Source organism: Mauremys mutica, chromosome 12 (genome assembly GCF_020497125.1).
Source record: "Mauremys mutica isolate MM-2020 ecotype Southern chromosome 12, ASM2049712v1, whole genome shotgun sequence".
In the NCBI taxonomy this organism is placed as follows: Eukaryota; Metazoa; Chordata; order Testudines; family Geoemydidae; genus Mauremys; species Mauremys mutica.
This window is the reverse complement of record NC_059083.1, coordinates 949687-965765: the sequence shown is the minus strand read 5'-3', so window position 1 is coordinate 965765 and position 16079 is coordinate 949687. Positions and strand designations below refer to the sequence as shown.

The following is a 16079-nucleotide window of genomic DNA, read 5'->3' as shown; positions in this document are numbered from 1 at the left end:
GCGCCGGAGCCCCGGGAGCAACGGACCTCCCGCAGGCATGACTGCGGAGGGTCCGCTGGTCCCGCAGCTCCAGTGGACCTCTCGCAGCTGCGGAGGATTCGCTGGTCCTGGGGCTCCGGTGGACCTCCCACTGGCATGACTGTGGAAGGTCTGCCAGACCTGCCTGCCACCCTCCCGCGAAAATGCCGCCCCACGCGCGCGCTTGGCACGCTGGGGTCTGGAGCCGGCCCTGCCCACCGCCCAGGTAAGGCTTGGGAATCACCTAACTGGAATGCATATGAGCAATCACTCGAAGAAGAAAAGACGGTTACTCACCTTTGTAACTGTTGTTCTTCGAGATGTGTTGCTCATATCCATTCCAGACCTGCCCTCCTTCCCCACTGTCAGAGCAGCTGGCAAGAAGGAACTTAGGGGCGGATGGGTCGGCAAGGGTATATATCTGGCGCTATAGCGGTGCCACTTCAGGGGGCGCCCAGCCGACCCACCGAGTGTTGCTAGGGTAAAAAACTTCCGACGAGCATGCACGCGGCGCGCACACACCTAACTGGAATGGATATGAGCAACACATCTCAAAGAACAACAGTTACAACGGTGAGTAACCGTCTTTTCTGCAGTCTGCTAATGTACTCTCTAAAAATTTCAGAAACTTCATCAAACGATTAACTAGCAAATCCTCATCTGATTGGAACAGTAAAATTGTTCAGCATCCCAGACAAAGTGATGGCCACAACTGCGGACCACTCATCTTAAAGGTATTGAATACCAAATTGCCATTATTATTGGTTATGTATGTTTAATTATCCAGGTTGAAAGTAAATGCCAGAGATTAGCAGTGGGCACTGCACCGGTATCCTTGCTAAGGTGTACGGGGTGGGCTGGTGGCCCCAAGAAGGGATGGGGTCTCCAGTGGAAGGTGCGGTGCTGGAGGACCAGATTCTACCAGCCAGCCCTTCCTGACAGCTGCTGCTGCAGTGGCCAGGAGCACCAGGCGCTTGTAAATCACTGTAACCCAGAGCCCCTTTCGCTCCCCCACTATAGGCAGCCCTGCCAGGAGCATTCAACAGCATTGCCGCACCCTGTGGCAGGGCCGCTGATGTGGGGGCCATGGGATAAAGGGGGCAGCGCCGTTAAAGCATAAAGCACTGCCACAGCAGAAGTGTAATGTCAGCCATGTAAGGGCCAGAACCAGTGGCCAGTTCTTACCGGTACACTGGACCGGCCCACTTTCACCTCTGGTAATTATGATGTTTATTCTAAATATCAGTGTTAGTTTGCAGAAACATATTTGCAGCACAAAGACATCAGTACGGTAGAAACAAGACAAGAGGCTAATACTACGTTTAGAAGACATATAACAATTCTTCTAATGAAGGAGTCAGATAATTACTTTCTACCAGGTCTTGTGGACTCAGTAGGCACATGTGAAGACAACATGAAGAGTGGAATTCTGTCACATAGTAGACAGTTATCTTAGTACCCCTAAAGTGGGATCTCTCACAGGTTTGGTTCTGTAATGGTGACTATGAATCAATAATATCTTTAAGTACACAAAAATTTGAATGGGGTGAATGATTACTATTGATCGACCAGTTAAATGAAATTTGCATTTTTAGATACAGGTGCAGTAAAGTAAAAATTTGAGAAAATATGATTCCAAAAAAAGAAAAGATATGTTCAAACCATTGACTGGATTAAAATATTGGCAATCAATAAATCAAGATTTGCATTTTCAGTGTTGGTTGTAACATATTCATCATTTCATAACGCTATATTTATTTTTAAGAAAGCGTGGAGGACTAGTGCATATACTACAACCTTATCAACTGTGAAAAAGAAAGTGAGGATTGCACGATGGTAAGAAACATAGCATTGAATGAGAAATATATGCCATAAACTGCCTAAGGATCATGAGTCTTGTAAAAATTCCACAACAGTAAACATTTTCTTCATGCTGATAGGCATATATTAGGTAATGCTCACATGTGGAAGGAATAGCATGAGTGAATGCAAAGTACGTGTAACATTATAACTTCTGTGATTTCATTTCTTAATTGTTACTTATCCAGGGCCGCCCAGAGGGGGGGGGGCAAGAGGGGCAATTTGCCCCAGGCCCCAAGCCCCACAGGGGCCCCCACGAGAGTTTTTCGGGGCCCCTGGAGCGGGGTCCCTCACTCGCTCCGGGGGGCCCGGAAAACTCTTGCGGGGCCAGGCGCAGGAGCTTCTTCGTTCCCGGTCTTCGCCGGCAGGGGGTCCTTCCACTCCGGGGCGGAAGGACCCCCCCGCTGGCGAATTATCGCCGAAGACAGAGCGGGACCCGCCGCCTGTGGGAATAGAATGTGAAATGCTGAGATTGTTTAGGCTTTTGGGACGAGCCGATTACGCTGGGAACTGTGTGTAAAGGGCTGGCCTTGGGCCCGTTTTCATTGGCCAGCTAACTGTAAATAGGATGATAAGTTAAACAGGTGTGTAGGATGATAATTACCCTATGGGATTACAGCTGCGGCTGTGTGAATTTAATTAACCAATTAGCAACTGTTTGATTGCTTGCCATAATTGTATATAAGAGCATGCTGGAAATAAATAAAGAACTCTCTGCTTATAATCACATGGGTTGTCAGACTCTGTCCATGCTCTCCTGCAATGCAACAGCCGCAGAAGTTCAGCTCGGTCTTCGGCGGTAATTCGGCGGCGGGGGGCCCTTCCATTCCGGGACCCGCCGCCGATGTGCCCCGAAGACCCGCGGCGGGGTCCCCCCACCGCCGCTGCATTACCACCGAAGACCGGGCTGCACTTCGGCGGCAGGTCCCGCTTCGCCGGTAATTCTGCGGCGGGGGGTCCCGCCGCGGGTCTTCGGGGCACTTTGGCGGCGGGTCCCGGAACGGAAGGGCCCCCCCGCCGCCGAAGACCCTGGGCCCCCGGAATCCTCTGGGCGGCCCTGTACTTATCAAAGGTCCAGTGTGATTCTTGCAAGAGGTGGGCACATATACCCTGCATTACAGAAGGAACCAATCAAGAAAACCTGACAGATGAGAAGAAAGAGTACAACTGCAAGAAATGTGCATAGTTCACTTCATTACCCCCCCCCCCAAAGCAATAAAAAACCCATTGTTTAAATGCCTCTTGTTCAAAACATAATGCAACCCAAAGAAATATATTTTTATGTATATATCAGATTATAATACATGTTTTTTACTTGAAAAAAATATTCTCTGTATTTGTGTCCATGTATATAATGCAAATTATAAAATTATAAAAGTAAATTTAAAAAATGAAAGTGGTCTCATCATGGGCATGCTCCATACCCCCAAACCTTACCTCCCTTTTCACGTATTCTCACACAAAAAAGTGAAAGAGCACGCCTCAAGCATGCAATAGATCAATTTGGCACATTAGCCAGGAGGAAGCAGATCGTGAGTGTTTTCGACCACAGACCCCATCCCTCCCGGTTTGCAACCCCATGGACCAGGCGGCAGCAAGTCTTGAGCAGGAGCCCAGATAATTACATTGCCTGGCGGAAACTGCACCTAGTTGCAAAACGGGAGGGTTTCTAAACGTGTCGTCACACCGGCCCTGCACTGGACTGTGGGCACAATTTTTGCAGAGCCTGCATCACCCAGCGCTGGGAGGGATTGAAGAGAGACTTCCCCTGCCCTCAGTGCAGGAAAAGGTTTCGGAAGGGAAATATCCGGTCTAACCCCGAGCTGGAAGAAATAGCCAAGCAAGTCAGCGCTCCCGCTGTGAAAGGGTCAGAGGGAGGGAAACTGTGTGAGGAACACAAGAAACCCTTAAAGCTGTACTGTGAGGAACATGGCAAACTCATTTGTGAGGACTGTGATATATCCTTTGAGCACCACGATGATCTAGTGTGTCCCATAGAGGATATGGCCAAGCGACAAAAGGTGGGAAATCCGAGTCATTTGTGGCTCATCTCAGGCTCCACAGGAAAGAAGACCTCAGTGAGTGACTTATCCACCTACTCAGCAGGTGGCTTAGGGAGAGTGGTGCTGAACTGCAACCCCAAAGCCCATGTGTCCAGATCCCCTCCTCACCGATGCTCCTGTGGTTAACTTTATGCATGTGGGACTACATTCACAAAGGAACTTTGGTTTTGTAACACCTAACTTCTGGTGCCTTGCCACCCAGTAGAATTCACAACCCCAAGTTAGGCATCCAGGCTCCCTATACAACGCATAGGGAGTTAGGCACCTAGGAATGGGATTTACAAAAACAGCATGCTGAGCAGGGAAATGCCTAAGATAGCTAGTGGGAAATGCCAAGGAGAGGGGTGCATCTTACGCCCTGCCACTCTCACAGGGCCTAAGTCAGGGCTGGAGAGATGTGCCTCCGCCCACTTAGGATTCACAGCCATAAGCCCTCTCCTGAAATTAGGCATCTGAGCCATTTCTTGGAAAACACCTGACAGAAACCTCCCTTATGCCAAAGGGTCCAGCAGCTAGAGCACTCCCCTAGGATGTGGGAGACCCAGGTTCAATCCCTGCTCCGCCTGAGGTAGAGCAGGGATTTGAACACCGTGCAGGTGACTACCCTAACCACAGAGCTATGAGGTATTTTGATGTGCAGGCTTTCTCAATCTCTACTGTTGAAGCTGTCCCACAGGGTATAAATACTTAAATAGTCACATAAGCAGGGCCTGAATCTTGGGTCTCCTACCTCTGGGCTGTAGAATCAGTCTCTCTTTTTGGCCCAGTGACTATTTAAATATGTCATACAAGTGGAGCAGCTTCAAGAGGAGAGACAGAGACCCTAATCCCTAGAATATACCATTGCTCAGTGTTGAGGGCGATCTCCTGATAGGTGGGAGATGCAGGTGTGAATCCTTGGTCTGCCTTAGACAGAGGGGGAAATTGAACCTGGGTCTCCCACATCCTGGATAAGTGCGCTGACCTCTAGGTTAAAAGTTATAAAGAGGACACTGCCTCCTTCTGCAGCCATACTTTATGCAGCACCTGATCTGGTAGTCGTGGGATAGGTGTGCTCTGAACATGGCTACCAGATCAGACTCCACAGGACAAGATAGGTGGGGGAATTTCAGAACAAAGAGACTCTCCCTGCCTCAAAGAGCTCAGTTTCCTCCTCACTATTTGTTGTTTTACATGCCCCATCATAAAAAAACTCCCGGTAATTCTCTCCTTTCCAAGCTACAGTTAAACAGGTCAGGAGGTAACAAACTGCACACAGGAGCCTTGAGGGTATGTCCTGTGCTGGGAAGAGCAGTGCCATTTTCATTCAGTAACAAACTGATTTCTGGGCAAGTGAAAGTGAAACTTACTTTACTCCTCTTTCCTCTCTGCTAGGAGCCATGGCCTCGGCTGCTGCCACCAGCGACCTTCTGAAAAGCCTGCCACCAGCGACCTTCTGAAAAGCCTCCGGGACACAGTAAATTGCTCAGTCTGCCAGGATATTTTTAAAGATCCAGTGACCCTGGACTGTGGGCACAATTTCTGCCACTCCTGCATCGCCCAGCGCTGGGAGGGATTGAAGAGAGACTTCCCCTGCCCTCAGTGCAGGAAAAGGTTTCGGAAGGGAAATATCCGGCCTAATCCCCAGCTGGAAGCAATAGCCAAGCAAGTCAGGCCTAACCCCCAGCAGGAAGAAATAGCCAAGCAAGTCAGCGCTCCCGCTGTGAAAGGGTGAGAGGGAGAGAAACTGTGTGAGGAACACAAGAAACCCTTAAGCTGTACTGTGAGCATCATAACAAACTCATTTGTGAGGACTGTGATATATCCTTTGAGCACCGCTACCATGACGTGCTTCCCGTAGAGGATGTGGTCCAGTCATCGAAGGTGGGAAATCTGAGAGTCATTCGTGTTAGATTAAGTGAAATGGCAGTGATAAAACCCCACGATAAGCCGCCCTCCTCCTCCTGCTTCGGAGAAAGTGTCGGTCTAGCCTCAGGACTTCCAGATCCCAAGGGAGACAGAGGCTGTCCAACAAGAAGAGCCCTCGACTGACCCGCTTGTCCCAGGTCTCTCCTCATCCTCCTCCCCTGACAAGGCGGTAGCCGGAACGTCGTCTGTAGGCCCTCCACCAATCGACCTGAGGGCCCACCAGGAACTCCTCCGGCATGTGGCACAGAATATGAACTTGCAAGTCGAGGAGGTCCCGGAGGTAGAGGACCCAGTGGTGGACATCTTATCATCTGATGCCCCCACGAGAGTGGCCCTCCCCTTTATACGGACAATCCAGGCCAACGCCAACACGATCTGGCAGTCTCCGGCCTCTGTCCCACCTGCTGCCCGCAGAGTGGAACATAAACATACGGTGCCTCCCAAGGGCTATGAATACTTATACGTCCATCCCCCTCCTTGCTCCCTCGTTGTCCAGTCGGTCAACGAGAGCGCGCGCCATGGCCAGCAGGCTCCAGCCCCGAAATCAAAAGACGCGAGGCGCATGGACTTGCTGGTGCGCAAAGTCTATTCTGCAGGGGCACTCCAACTCCGCGTGGCTAATCAACAAGCCCTCCTTAGACGCTACAACTATAATACCTGGGCAGCGGCGGACAAATTCAAGGAATTGCTCCCGCAGGACTCCTGACAGGAATTTGCGGCCATCCTGGACGAGGGAAAAAGGGTCGCTAGAACTTCCCTCCAGGCTTCCCTGGACGCCGCGGACTCAGCGGCCAGGACCCTAGCCTCCGGGGTTACTATGAGGCGTATCTCATGGCTGCAAGTCTCAGGCCTCCCCACGGCGCTCCAACACAAAATCCAGGACCTCCCCTTTGAAGGGCAAGGCCTGTTGTCTGATAAGACAGACCCTAGGCTGCAAAGCCTAAAAGATAACAGGGTCATTAGGCGCTCACTAGGCATGCACACGCCAGTGACTCAGTGCAGGCCCTTCCGCCCCCAGCCACACCGCTCTTACCCTCAGCCCAGACAGAGACAGGACTTTGCCAGAAGGCGGAGTAGAACCGGTCACCGGAGGCAGTCAAGCAACCAAGGGGGCAGAACCAAGGTTCCTCCAAACCTTCCACAGGGCCAAAACCCTCCTTTTGAAGGTGCGCCCGAGGGCATCATACCAGTATCATCACAGGATCCGTTCCCTCCTTTCTCCAACCGCCTCTCCTTTTTCCTCCCTGCGTGGTCCCAGCTAACGTCAGATCGCTGGGTCTTACGCAAGCTGGAATTTGAGTACCACCTCCAATTTATTTCGTGCCCCCCCTTCCACCCCCCTTCCTCCTCCCTCTTGCAGAAACATATTTGCAGCACAAAGACATCAATACGGTAGAAACAACACAAGAGGCTAATACTACGTTTAGAAGACATATAGCAATTCTTCTAATGAAGGAGTCAGGTAATTACTTTCTACCATGTCTTGTGGACTCATTAGGCACATGTGAAGATAACATGAAGAGTGGAATTCTGTCACATAGTAGACAGTTATCTGAGCCCTGGTCTACACTTACCTTAAAGTCCGACGCGGGGAGTTCGACTTCTCGGAGTTCGAACTATCGCGTCTGATCTAGACGCGATAGTTCGAACTCCGGAAGCGCTAGGTCGAACTCCGGTACTCCACCGCATCAGGAGGAGTTGCCGGAGTCGACCTGCGAGCCGCGGACTTCGCTTCCCCGCCGTCTGGACGGGTAAGTTTTCGAACTAGGGTAGTTCGAATTCAGCTACGTTATTCACGTAGCTGAATTCGCATACCCTAGTTCGAATTAGGGGGGGTGTGTAGACCAGGGCTTAGTACCCCTAAAGTGGGATCTCTCATAGGTTTGGTTCTGTAAGGGTGACTATGAATCAATAATATCTTTAAGTACACAAAAATTTGAATGGGGTGAATGATTGCTATTGATTGACCAGTTAAATGAAATTTGCATTTTTAGATACAGGTGCAGTAAAGTAAAAATTTGAGAAAATATGATTCCAAAAAAAGAAAAAGATATGTTCAAACCATTGACTGGGTTTAAATGCCTCTTGTTCAAAACATAATGCAACCCAAAGAAATATATTTTTATGTATATATCAGATTATAATACATGTTTTTTACTTGAAAAAAATATTCTCTGTATTTGTGTCCATGTATATAATGCAAATTATAAAATTATAAAAGTAAATTTAAAAAATGAAAGTGGTCTCATCATGGGCATGCTCCATACCCCCAAACCTTACCTCCCTTTTCACGTATTCTCACACACAAAAAAGTGAAAGAGCACGCCTCAATCACACAATAGATCAATTTGGCACATTAGCCAGGAGGAAGCAGATCGTGAGTGTTTTCAACCACAAACCCCATCCCTCCCGATTTGCAACCATCCCTGGAATAAGTGACAGGTGCACAACCATTCCTGGACCACAGACCCATCAATTTGGCACATTAGCCAGGAGGAAGCAAATCGGGAGTGTTTTCGACCACAGACCCCATCCCTCCCGATTTGCAACCCCATGGACCAGGCGGCAGCAAGTCTTGAGCAGGAGCCCAGATAATTACATTGCCTGGCGGAAACTGCACCTAGTTGCAAAACGGGAGGGTTTCTAAACGTGTCGTCACACCGGCCCTGCACTGGACTGTGGGCACAATTTTTGCAGAGCCTGCATCACCCAGCGCTGGGAGGGATTGAAGAGAGACTTCCCCTGCCCTCAGTGCAGGAAAAGGTTTCGGAAGGGAAATATCCGGTCTAACCCCGAGCTGGAAGAAATAGCCAAGCAAGTCAGCGCTCCCGCTGTGAAAGGGTCAGAGGGAGGGAAACTGTGTGAGGAACACAAGAAACCCTTAAAGCTGTACTGTGAGGAACATGGCAAACTCATTTGTGAGGACTGTGATATATCCTTTGAGCACCACGATGATCTAGTGTGTCCCATAGAGGATATGGCCAAGCGACAAAAGGTGGGAAATCCGAGTCATTTGTGGCTCATCTCAGGCTCCACAGGAAAGAAGACCTCAGTGAGTGACTTATCCACCTACTCAGCAGGTGGCTTAGGGAGAGTGGTGCTGAACTGCAACCCCAAAGCCCATGTGTCCAGATCCCCTCCTCACCGATGCTCCTGTGGTTAACTTTATGCATGTGGGACTACATTCACAAAGGAACTTTGGTTTTGTAACACCTAACTTCTGGTGCCTTGCCACCCAGTAGAATTCACAACCCCAAGTTAGGCATCCAGGCTCCCTATACAACGCATAGGGAGTTAGGCACCTAGGAATGGGATTTACAAAAACAGCATGCTGAGCAGGGAAATGCCTAAGATAGCTAGTGGGAAATGCCAAGGAGAGGGGTGCATCTTACGCCCTGCCACTCTCACAGGGCCTAAGTCAGGGCTGGAGAGATGTGCCTCCGCCCACTTAGGATTCACAGCCATAAGCCCTCTCCTGAAATTAGGCATCTGAGCCATTTCTTGGAAAACACCTGACAGAAACCTCCCTTATGCCAAAGGGTCCAGCAGCTAGAGCACTCCCCTAGGATGTGGGAGACCCAGGTTCAATCCCTGCTCCGCCTGAGGTAGAGCAGGGATTTGAACACCGTGCAGGTGACTACCCTAACCACAGAGCTATGAGGTATTTTGATGTGCAGGCTTTCTCAATCTCTACTGTTGAAGCTGTCCCACAGGGTATAAATACTTAAATAGTCACATAAGCAGGGCCTGAATCTTGGGTCTCCTACCTCTGGGCTGTAGAATCAGTCTCTCTTTTTGGCCCAGTGACTATTTAAATATGTCATACAAGTGGAGCAGCTTCAAGAGGAGAGACAGAGACCCTAATCCCTAGAATATACCATTGCTCAGTGTTGAGGGCGATCTCCTGATAGGTGGGAGATGCAGGTGTGAATCCTTGGTCTGCCTTAGACAGAGGGGGAAATTGAACCTGGGTCTCCCACATCCTGGATAAGTGCGCTGACCTCTAGGTTAAAAGTTATAAAGAGGACACTGCCTCCTTCTGCAGCCATACTTTATGCAGCACCTGATCTGGTAGTCGTGGAATAGGTGTGCTCTGAACACGGCTACCAGATCAGACCCCACAGGACAAGATAGGTGGGGGAATTTCAGAACAAAGAGACACTCCCTGCCTCAAAGAGCTCAGTTTCCTCCTCACTATTTGTTGTTTTACATGCCCCATCATAAAAAAACTCCCGGCAATTCTCTCCTTTCCAAGCTACAGTTAAACAGGTCAGGAGGTAACAAACTGCACACAGGAGCCTTGAGGGTGTGTCCTGTGCTGGGAAGAGCAGTGTCCTTTTCATTCAGTAACAAACTGATTTCTGGGCAAGTGAAAGTGAAACTTACTTTACTCCTCTTTCCTCTCCGCTAGGAGCCATGGCCTCGGCTGCTGCCACCAGCGACCTTCTGAAAAGCCTGCCACCAGCGACCTTCTGAAAAGCCTCCGGGACACAGTGAATTGCTCAGTCTGCCAGGATATTTTTAAAGATCCAGTGACCCTGGACTGTGGGCACAATTTCTGCCACTCCTGCATCGCCCAGCGCTGGGAGGGATTGAAGAGAGACTTCCCCTGCCCTCAGTGCAGGAAAAGGTTTCGGAAGGGAAATATCCGGCCTAATCCCCAGCTGGAAGCAATAGCCAAGCAAGTCAGGCCTAACCCCCAGCAGGAAGAAATAGCCAAGCAAGTCAGCGCTCCCGCTGTGAAAGGGTGAGAGGGAGAGAAACTGTGTGAGGAACACAAGAAACCCTTAAGCTGTACTGTGAGCATCATAACAAACTCATTTGTGAGGACTGTGATATATCCTTTGAGCACCGCTACCATGACGTGCTTCCCGTAGAGGATGTGGTCCAGTCATCGAAGGTGGGAAATCTGAGACTCATTCGTGTTAGATTAAGTGAAGTGGCAGTGATAAAACCCTATTAGATTGCATCTTGTCTTCGCACTCCTGCCCCTTTCTTTGTCTCATCCTAACTTTAAGTGTTTCAATTAGTAAGGCTGCTGCCAATCCCTTTAGAGGATTATACCAGATATCCAATAGGCCCCCCCCCCCACTGTTGGACTTTGTATCGTTTCTATCATTACAGAGTTGGATTAATGAACCTATAACTTTATACATAATATCCCTAAAATGGGAATTAAAACAAAAATACAGGCTGGAATTTTCAAAGGAGCCTAAGGGAATTAAGTTCCCAAATCCCAGTGAAACTCAATAGTGTTTAGGCACCTAATTCAGTTAGGCTCCTTTGAAAATCCTTTCTTATTTCTTTATAAAGCACAGACAGTGCCTCTTTTATATACTATGCCGCCCAGCGTTAAAATGTAGCAACTGTCTGACAAAAGACAAACCAGCAGTAACATAGAACAGACTTAGGTCAATGGGATTTGTTGGGTACTTCTGAAAAGTAGACAGGAGCCTAAACATGGGTTTAAAAGCCTAACTTTAGGCTCCTGTTTTTGGAAAATCTTGGCCTAAATAGTTACTGTAACCAAAACACCTACTTTTTTAAAAGTAACTAAGATATTAACTTATATCAATTTCATTGACAATGCATCCTGGGAGAAAACTTCCTGGGACTGTGGTGAGATTGTACGAAGAGGGCAGAGAGGAGGCCAGTGCTAGACTATTAATTGTTGAGGAAGATTTTCAAAGGCACAAATGATAATTAAGTACAGAATTCCCAATTGTGCCTTTGAAAATCTCATCCCTTAAAGCATCCAGACATAATATAAGACAATTCCCTGCCCCAGAGAGCTTACATATTATCATCCTGCCTTTAAAAGCAATGGCTAAATACCCACTGACTTCATTGGTACAAGACTGGACGCCAAATGGATAATGCAGGAAAAGAACAGAGGAAGGAAGATAATAGTAAGCAAGGGAATAGAGGTGGAGCAAGCAGGATTGCACAGAACAAATTATTGGGAGTGCTTGATTATTTTTCTTAATCGTTTATAGGCAACAAGGTCATTGTGTGAGTTTGTGGGGGAAATTGGGTTTTGAGGAGGGATACGAAAGAGGAATAGAAGGAAGATGCATTGTCTACAGGATCAGAGAGGAGATTCCAGGTATAGGGGGCAGACTAGAAGAAGGTGCATAGGCATTAGTGAAAGAAAGGGATATGGAGGGAGGCGTATTTAGTGGAGTATTAGTGGGTGACCACAGATGAGATGTAGCAGGGCAAGAGCTGTGCAGGATCTTGAAAGAGAGGACAGGGAGTGAGGAAATAATGTTGAAAGGGATGCAGTGTCAATGGAGTGACTTGTAAATGGAAGTGATGTGGTCAGACAGTGTGTGAGGAAGAGGAGTTTGTTGCAGCATTTTAGTGAAATCATAGGGGAGCGTGGTGGGTGTCAGGGAGACCGGAGGGAGGATACTGAAGCTCTCCAAGTGGGATATCAAGGAGGGGACACAAACTTGGGTAGGAGGGATGGAATGAAGGGAGGGAGTTTGGAAGAAGTAACAGGATGTAGCAGTAGCCTGAGCAATGGGTAAAGCGTAGAGAGGAGTCAAGGACAACATTGATCTTTCAAACGCCAGGGAATGGTAAGAGTCATGGAATTGTCAACTGATGGAGGAGACAATATCTTTTTTGGAGTGAGGGGAGGGTTGTTCCCATTGTGTTCAATGTGCAGTTTGAGTTCACGAAGGGAGACCTAGGAGGAAATTTCAGAGACAGTGGCAGATGCAAGTCTGAACTGAGGAGCTGAGGTCAGGTGGGGGGAGGTAGATCTAAGGGTCTTCAGTGTAATAATGGTAACTGAAGCCATGATAGTGGTTGAGCTCACTCAGGGACAAGTGCAGAGGGAAAAGAGGAGGAGCTGAGGATGAAGCCTGGTGGAAACCCCACGGAATGAGAGGGTGGAGGAGATGGAGGCTGTCAAGGAAAGCAGAAGCAGCAACAGAAAGGTAGGAGAGTCAGTAAAATCCCACAAAAAAGAGAGAGAGAGAGAGAGAGACACACACACACACACACACACACACACACACAGACAAGAAGGATGAAGTGATCAATAGTAATGAATGCAGGAGAAAACTGGAGAAAGAAGGAAAGAGAAGAGACCCTTGAACTTGGCCAGGACCAGATTATGGGTGAGATCAGCCTCAATGGAGTGGAGGATAAAATCCAGATTATAAAGAGTTAAGGAGAAAGCGAGGAAGTCAAGGCAGCAGGAGTAGCTAGACCATGTGTTTATAGGAAGATGGAGCAGTAGCAGGGGTTTCTCTCTCTGCATCATTTGGGTTACACACAGAGCAAGAGTGAGATAGGATAGCCTGGTGATTAGAGTACTCACCCAGGAAGTGGGAGAGCCAAGATTCACTCTGCCTGCTCCAGTGGCTCTTTAGTTAGCTATCCAGAGAGGAGCAGTTCAACACGAGAGATTGAGGGAGCCCCACAGCTCGGTGGTTTGAGCATGCACCCGAGAGGGGGCAGAGTCCTGTTCAAATCCCTTCGTTCCCTGAGGCAGAGGGGAGACTTGAACCAGGGGTGTCCCACATCCCAGGTGAGTGTCCTAGCTACTTGGCAGAAAGTTATGAGGGAAGCCCTTCTTGCCTGCCTGCCCACCATTGTATGTAAACTTGCCTGAGGGATCCCGATCTGATAAGCAGCCTCTGAGCATGCCTACCGGATTGGACCTTACACATGACTTAGGTAGCCAAATACCTATCTTCTCCTGTGGATTGCTCTGGGAGATAGACACCCAAAAGTCCTGAGTGGGACTGCACTGCACATGTGCAAAGGCAGAAACATAGGCACCTAGGGAACATTTACTGCAAAAACTTAGGTACAGAGTGAATTTATGAACATAAAGGGTTCAGCAGAATTTTGTGCATTGCAGTGGAGCCTGTCACTGGGACTCAGGCGCCTAACTCCTCTTATGCATCTGGGCCTTAGGGTTTAGAGCAGGGGTGGGCAAACTTTTTGGCCTGAGGTCCAAATCAGGGTTGCAAAATGGTATGGAAGGCCAGGTAGGGAAGACTGTGCCCCCACAAACAGCCTGGCCTCCGCCCCCTAACTGCCCCCCTCAGAACCCCTGACCCATCCAACCCCCCTGCTCCTTGTCCCGTGACTGCCCCCTCCAGAGACTCCCCACCCTAACTGCCCCCCCCAGGACCCCACCTCCTACCTATCCCCCCCCAGTCCCCTGACTGTCCCAACCTGACTATTGCACTTTGAAACAGGAGAAGATCAAAGTGCACTAGGGAACCATTAGTTCACAGCAGTAGGGACCACAGAGCACGGGGTAGAGTCACAACCCAGCTTGCCACAAACTAACTGTTCACATAGGCAAGCCCCTACTTCACAGGGGAGTCAAGGTAATGCTAAATATATAATCATGTAGGTATTGAGATGTAAAACAAGCCCCTTTTCCTCAGAAGAGCAGAGCCGCCCCCTGCCGTGTCTGTCACTGGTGGACTGGTGTGCAGGTCTCCCTCCCTCTTCCTTATGTGTTGTGCAAATAATCAAAACTGGCAATAGGTGAAGGTAAAAACAGGTATGGGGCGGGGGACACGTACAAAATCAGGGAAAGATGTGAATGAACAGTAACTAGATAAACAATACAAACAGTGAAACAGCAGCTTTAAAACAGGAGCATGAAGCTCAGGCCCAAAATACAAATCACATTGGCAATAACACACACAAATCCCCAACCGAGAAAACCCGATTTCTCTCACTACGTTGTCAGCACGTCTGCGGCGGCGGCGAAGTCCAGGACCTGCAACTCGTTGGGTAATTGGAACCCGCAGAGGAGGAGCACTGGGGAGTCCCTCGATGGAGGTCTCTGGGCGGAAGAAGCGACTGAAACTCTCTGGTGATGTCGCACCCAGGAACAGGAGCAGGTCCGATGGAACGTCTCCTTCCCTTTCTCTTCACCTCAGGAATGGGGTGTCCTTCAACAAAGCACTGGTGCTGTGAAGACCTGAACCGCACACGCACAGTCACTGGGATGGACTGCGCCACTTGTCAGTGAGTTCAGTCCCTTTATGCATTTAGTGGTGGAAAAATATGGTACAGTCCCAGCAAAGGCGGGAAACAGTCTGAGGTAAAACTGTTCTTGGAGTGGTCAGTGGCAGAAAAAACCAGTTGGATCCAGTTATGACTGGGCCATGATAACAGTAAACAACAAGATGGCAGTCACAAGATGGCAGTTCAGACTCCATCTTGGATTGCTGCTATATCTTTACAAACTATACATTGGATATATATATATATATATATATATATATATATATATATATATATATATATATATATATATATATAAACAAACTATAAGTTTATAATAAAACACACCCAACATCCCCATATTCCTAACTGCCAGTCTGTCTCCTATTCACTGACAAAACCTGACTTTCAGCCTCTAAACCCCCCACCCCACCTTAGCAATAGGGAAAACAAACATATCCATCTACCTTTAATTTGATTTTTGGTCCATGATCTACAGCTCTCAGTCAGACAGAATAAGTTTTCCCAACACCTGACTGCTTTTATTATCTTAATGAGTTGCCATCCCCAAAAAGAGACTGTCTCATGGTCCCCTTGCACTGGGGGAATGGGGGGGGGGGTTGTGTTAGTAAATAAATAAATACTGGGTATGGAACAAAAACTCATTTATCTTGCTTTATTAGAAATGGACAGTTTTAGTCACAGAATAAAACTACTCTTTAAAGTGACACTCAACAGCTTTTTTTTTTTTTTTAAACTCTAGCCTTTCAAAATAAAAAGGTGTCTACGCCCCTGCCCTGCAGTTATGGCAATGACAGCAGGCAGACTGGGAGACTTCTCTCCTGTGTTCCCAGTTGTTTTCCCCTCACTAGAATCCCCTACCAGAATCTCCCCCTCCCCTCAGCCCCTCCTGTCCACCAGCAGGCCCGACTAATCAGCACCTACAACCTGCTTGGGGGTGAGGGATAGCTCAGTGGTTTGAACAATGGCCTGCTAAACCCAGGGTTGTGAGTTTGATCCTTGAGGGGGCCACTTAGGGATCTGGGGCAAAAATTGGTCCTGCTAGTGAAGGCAGGGGGCTGGACTCAATGACCTTTCAAGGTCCCTTCCAGTTCTAGGAGATTGGTATTAATAATTGGAGATATATTAATTTATTAGCTGTTTTGCAGCATCAGGAGGTGTTGGGGGGGAGGGGAGAGGAGCTAGGACACAGTGCACTTGGTGGAGGGGGTGGAACTGGGA

The 16079-nt window shown here is 48.6% G+C and overlaps 1 long non-coding RNA gene across 1 annotated transcript; it reads left to right on the top strand.

The window, feature by feature from the left end:
• Positions 1–610: 610 nt before the first annotated feature.
• LOC123346464 lies at positions 611–7389 on the top strand. The gene is made up of 3 exons (XR_006572993.1): positions 611–752; positions 1784–1854; positions 5316–7389. It is a non-coding gene; the product is annotated as an uncharacterized LOC123346464 (long non-coding RNA).
• Positions 7390–16079: the final 8690 nt, after the last annotated feature.